This window comes from Manis pentadactyla, chromosome X (assembly GCF_030020395.1).
Source record: "Manis pentadactyla isolate mManPen7 chromosome X, mManPen7.hap1, whole genome shotgun sequence".
Classification (NCBI taxonomy): Eukaryota; Metazoa; Chordata; class Mammalia; order Pholidota; family Manidae; genus Manis; species Manis pentadactyla.
In genome coordinates, this window is record NC_080038.1 from 80,575,461 (window position 1) to 80,581,727 (window position 6,267).

The 6,267-nt window shown below is 41.3% G+C and overlaps 1 pseudogene; it reads left to right on the forward strand.

Annotated features, from left to right (window-relative positions):
• The first annotated feature begins 2,504 nt into the window (after positions 1–2,504).
• Positions 2,505–5,435, forward strand: LOC118934468 (calpain small subunit 2-like; annotated as a pseudogene).
• The last annotated feature ends 832 nt before the right edge of the window (positions 5,436–6,267 follow it).

The following is a 6,267-nucleotide window of genomic DNA, read 5'->3' on the forward strand; positions in this document are numbered from 1 at the left end:
CCGGGGCTTGTATCTTACCCCTTTCACCAGGCGCTGGGTTCTCTCAGGTGCGGATGTGGTCTGGATATTGTCCTGTGTCCTCTGGTCTTTATTCTAGGAAGTGTTGTCTTTGTTATATTTTCATAGATATATGTGGTTTTGGGAGGAGATTGTCGCTGCTCTACTCACGCCGCCATCTTCCGCCCCGCCTCTATAAGACACTCTTAAGAAAAATTAAAGAGGTCACTAACAAATGGAAACTCATCCCATGCTCCTGGTTAGGAAGAAGTAATATCGTCAAAATGGCCTTCCTGCACAAAGCAATATACAGATTCAATGCAATCCCTATCAAAGTACCACCAACTTTCTTCAATGAAGTGGAACAAATAGTTCAAAAATTCTTATGGAAACACCAAAGACCCTGAATAGCTAATGCAATCCTGAGCAGGAAGAATAAAGTGGGGGGGATCTCACTCCCCTATTTGAAGCTCTAGTACAAAGCCACAGTAATCAAGACAATTTGGTACTGGCACAAGAACAGAGCCACAGACAAATGGAACAGATTAGAGACTCCAAACATTAACCCAAACATATATGGTCAACTAATATTCGATAAAGGGGCCATGGACCTACAATGGGGAAATAACAGTCTCTTCAACAGATGGTGCTGGCAAAACTGGACAGCTACATGTCATAGAATGAAACTGGATCACTCTCTTAACACCATACACAAAAGTAAATTCGAAATGGATCAAGGACTTGAATATAAGTCATGAAACCATAAAACTCTTAGAAAAAAACATAAGCAAAAATCTCTTAGACATAAACATGGGTGACCGCTTCTTGAACATATCTCCCAGGGCAAGGGAAACAAAAGCAAAAATGAACAAATGGCACCATATCAAGCTGAAAAGCTTCTGTACAGCAAAGGACACCATCAATAGAACAAAAAGATATCCTACAGTATGGGAGAATATATTCGTAAATGACAGATCCGATAAAGGGTTGACATCCAAAATATATAAAGAGCTCACACACCTCAACAAACAAAAAGCAAATAATCCAATTAAAAAATGTGCAGAGGAGCTGAATAGACAGTTCTCTAAAGAAGAAATTCAGATGGCCAACAGACACATGAAAAGATGCTCCACATCGCTTGTCATCAGAGAAATGCAAATTGAAACCTCAATGAGATATCATCTCACACCATTAAAGATGGCTACCATCCAAAGGACAAAAAACAACAAATGTTGGCGAGGTTGTGGAGAAAGGGGAACCCTCCTACACTCCTGGTGGAAATGTAAATTTGTTCAACCATTGTGGAAAGCAGTATGGAGGTTCCTCAAAATGCTCCAAATAGAAATACCATTTGACCTAGGAATTCTGCTTCTAGGAATTTACCCCAAGAATGCAGCACTCCAGTTTGAAAAAGACAGATGCACCCCTATGTTTATCGCTGCACTATTTACAATAGCCAAGATATGGAAGCAACCTATATGTCCATCAGTAGATGAATGGATAAAGAATAAGTGGTACATATACACAATGGAATATTACTCAGCCATAATAAAAAAACAGATCCTACCATTCGCAACAACATGGATAGAACTAGAGGGTGTTATGCTCAGTGAAATATGCCAGGCTGAGAAAGACAAGTACCAAATGATTTCACTCATATGTGGAGTATAAGAACAAAAGAAAACTGAAGGAACAAAACAGCAGCAGAAGCAGAGAATCCAAGAATGGAGTAACAGTTACCAAAGGGAAAGGGACTGGGGAGGACTGGTTGGAAGGGAGGGATAAGGGTGGGAAAAAAGAAAGGGGGCATTACGATTAGCATGTATAGTGTGTGTGAGGGTGCATGCAGTGGGCTGTGCAACACAGAGAAGACAAGTAGTGATTACCACATCTTACTAAGTTGATGGACAGTTATTGTGAATGGGAATGTCGGTGGGACTTGGTGTAGGGGGGAGCCTAGTAAACATAATGTTCTTCATGTAATTGTAGATTAATGATCCCAAATAAAATTTTTTAAAAAAGATTTCAAAAATGTAGATCATGAGCCCCACAGCAGACTACAGAATCACAATCTCTGGGGATGTGACCGGGCACACTGCATTTTTAATATCCAGCCTTCCAAGTTTTTCTTAACATGAGAATCTTTACTAAAGGAAGAAGATTAGGTAAATGTCCTTTCAGTGCCCAAGAATTGTTCAATTTTGTTCTATCAATAAATATTCCTTAGAAAAGAAAATTTTGCTATCCTGGTGTCATTTCCCATCTCCTGTTAGGATAATGCATGATATATTTTAGATGCTGAGAACCAAAAATTCAATGACATGCAGAAATGTATAATTTAAGATACTACACTTTAAAATACTTATTCTAATTCACCATACATGCCATAACTTATGAATATTTTATTGAGGGTCTCTAAAAATGACAGGTGCTAGTTCCTAATGGACTTCAGGCATCTTCAGTAGGAGGCGAACATCACACCTTGGGCATGGTGCCATGGAAGCAGGTACAGAAAAGCCAGTTCTTCCACATGTAGTCTACTTAGATTCCATTTCTGCTCTCTTCATACCGTCTCCAAGGTATCAGGAGCTTTACATTTTGTTTTTAAATCTGAAGCACGTTTCTTACAAAGGCTTTATTGGAAGGAGCAGATCGAGGTCTTGGAGAAGCTCTTGGTGGCCTTCTTGGACGAGGCAGTCAGAGAAGAGGAGGAGGAGGAGGAAATATTGGAGGGATAGTTGGAGGAATTGTGAATTTTATCAGCGGGGCTGCAGCAGCTCAGTATAACTCAGAACCGCCTCCCACACCACAACATTTCACTAATGTGGAGGCCAACAAAAGTGAGGAAGTTAGGCGGATTCGGCAACAGTTTGCACAGATGGCTGGACCAGACATGGAGGTGGGTGCCACTGACCTAATGAATATCCTCAACAAAGTCCTTTTCTTTTTTGATGCTTTTAGATTTAATTTATTTTTACTCTTCTACACACTTGAATGGAGATGGAATAGTGAGGCCAGTATCCAAGTCACTTAAGACCCAGACACACACATAGACAATTTATTTGAAAAGAAAGATGGTTCTTGGACTGAGTTATCTCAACAGGGCATTAGTTCTTTACCTCCGCAGGGCAGTGGCTGCTCTGAGTAATTATAATGGTGTTTCCAATTTGAAATAAGTAACACTTGTGATTAGATCAATATTTTTTTTGTAGATAATTATTTTTTATTGAAGGGTAGTTGACACACAGTATTACATTAGTTTCAGGTGTACAACACAGTGATTCAACATTTATATACATGATAATTCTAGCTACCAGCTATCACCACACAAAGTAGTTACAATATTTTGACTATATTCCTTATGCTATACATTAAATCCAGGTTACTTATTTATTTTACAATTGGAAGCATGTACTTTTTTTTTTGAGACGGCATCTCTCATATTTATTGACCAAATGGTTGTTAACAACAATAAAATTCTGTATAGGGGAGTCAATGCACAATCATTAATCCACCCCAAGCCTAATTTTCATCAGTCTCCAATCTTCTGAAGCAAAACAAACAAGTTCTTACATGGAGAACAAATTCTTACATAGTGAATAAGTTACATGGTGAACAGTACTAGGGCAGTCATCACAGGAAATTTCGATTTTGCTCATGCATTATGAACTATAAACAATCAGTTCAAATGTGAATATTCATTTGATATTTATACTTGATTTATATGTGGATACCACATTTCTCTATTATTATTATTTTTAATAAAATGCTGAAGTGGTAGGTAGATACAAGATAAATGTAGAAAACATAGTTTAGTGTTGTAAGAGAGCAAATGTAGATGATCAGGTGTGTGCCTGTAGACTATGTGTTAATCCAAGCTAGACAAGGGCAATAAAACATCCACGTATGCAGAAGATTTCTCTCAGAACAGGGGGGGTGAGGTTCTAAGCCTCAGCTCTGTTGATCCCCAGTTTCTCACCTGATGGCCCCCCTGCGACTGTGCCTGACTTAGGTCGTTCCTCCCTTGAGGAATCTTTTCCGTCTCTGGCTAACCAGTTATCTTCCAGGGCCATACAGGGAAATGTAAAGTTGGTAAGTGAGAGAGAAGCCTTATTATTTGAAAAGGTTAGCTTTTTACTTCTTTGAAGATTTATGCCCTGTGGCTTCTATGCCCAGCCTTTGTCTTGAGGTATCTTTACCACTTGGAAGAATTATGATACTCGGTTAATTCGATATGAGGCACAAATTCTATTTAAGGGTTGTAATTAGGAAGGAAGAAGAAAAGCAATAGAATAGCAGGCGGAAGAAAACATGGGAAGATTGATTATTTCTTTGACATATCTTCTTGTAGAGTAACTTCAGCATGGATAGGTTTTAAACTACTAATTAAATTGAGTACACACATTAACATAATAGGAGTACAGTTACATAACCAAAGCAGACCTATAATTACCAGCCATCTCCAGTGAAACCAAGAAAACCAGTTAGGCACCTTAGGCATTTGTGAAAACTTATCTATGATATAGTGGATATTGTCCAACTGAACTTGAACAGTCTGAGAGAAATCAGACAAATTAAAACAACCCATTCCTGGGGACTGTTCACATCCCATATGTTCTTTTAACAGTAGATAGTCTGTAGTTGTAAGATTTTGGAGCGCTACAATTTGCACTTCTCCTAATTCTTGGTTGAGTTCCAACAGTATAGATCCAGTCCAATTTGTTGTTTTACTGTATGCACAGGCCAGCTTAGATATTTCCTTCTCCATTCCTGTGGCAAGTCCAGGAACTGGTGGGATGAGAGCATCTACAGCTCTAGCAGTGCATGGATCTTTTTTGGGGTTTTTTGATGGTCATCTTCCGGCATGAGTCTTCCAGAGAGTGCTGATGTTGGAAGTTCTTTTCCATATCGTGTCTTAGTTCATTTTCGGGGTAGCCAAATTAGGCTTGGATCAACAAATTCCTTTCTAAGCATAAGGATCTGAAGACCGACGGCTTTAGTCTTGACACCTGCTGGAGCATTGTATCTGTTATGGACAGTGACACCACCAGGAAGCTGGGCTTGAAGAATTTATGTATCTCTGGAACAACATTAAGAAATGGCAGTGTGTTTATAAGCAACATGACAGAGACCATTCCGGGTCTCTGGGAAGTTCTCAGCTGCGGGGTGCTCTCCAGGCAGCAGGCTTCCAGCTAAATGTACAACTTTACTGAATGATTGTCCACCAATATGCTGATGAGTATGGAAATATGGATTTTAGCAACTACATCAGCTGCCTGGTCTGCCTGGATGCCATGTTCCATGCCTTCAAATCTCTGGATAGAGATGCAGATGGCCTAATTCAAGTGTCTATCCGAGAGTGGCTGCTGCTGACCATGAACTCCTGAAGAGGGAGCTGAGGAGTCAGGACCCTCCCTAGAGGTCAGGACGGCCGCATGTCTCGCTGTGCTGCCTTCCCTATTAACCAGATGTTCTTTCCTGACAGCTCTTCTACAAACCGGCAAAGTTCTGAATTTGTGCTGCACTTTGCTGCTTGATTAAAACACATTGTTCATGAAAAAAAAGTATAATATCAGAAAACGACATAGGGAAGCCAAGATGGCGGCGTGAGTAGGGCAGTTGGAATCTCCTCCCCAAAAACATATATATTTTTCAAAATACAACAAATACATCTATCCCTAAAAGAGAGACCAGAAGACACAGGACAAAGGCCAGACTACATCCACACGTGCGAGAGCCCCGCGCCTTGTGAAAGGGGTAAGATACAAGCCAAGGCCCGGCGGGAAGAGAGCGCCCCTCACCCAAGCTCCTGGTAGGAGGAGAGGAGTCGGAGCGGGGAGGGAAAGGGAGCCCAGGACTTTTAAACATACAGCCCTAGACATCTGCACCAGAGTGCAGACACAGTGCATGCGTGAAGGGCTGGAAACTAGGGAAACAAGGCAGCAAGACCTCTGAGCAGGTCCCGAAGTTGAAGTCCCTGTGACAAAGAAAAGCGAGTGCTTTTTGAAAGTCTTAAAGGGACAGGGATGCCACAGCTGGACAGAAACAACCCAGGTCACAGTCCAGAAGCTGGAAATTCCAGGGAAACCCGGGCACACTAACCCCCTGGGCAACAGCTCTGAGACCCCTCACAGAAGTAAACAGCCAAACAGCCCCACGTCCATTACCCCTCCGGGGAGCGGACATAGCAGAGAACCAGCCAGTAGCTGGCCACGCCCTCAGCAAGGGAGCCTCCTACATACCAGCCAAGCAAGGCACAAAGACCCAATC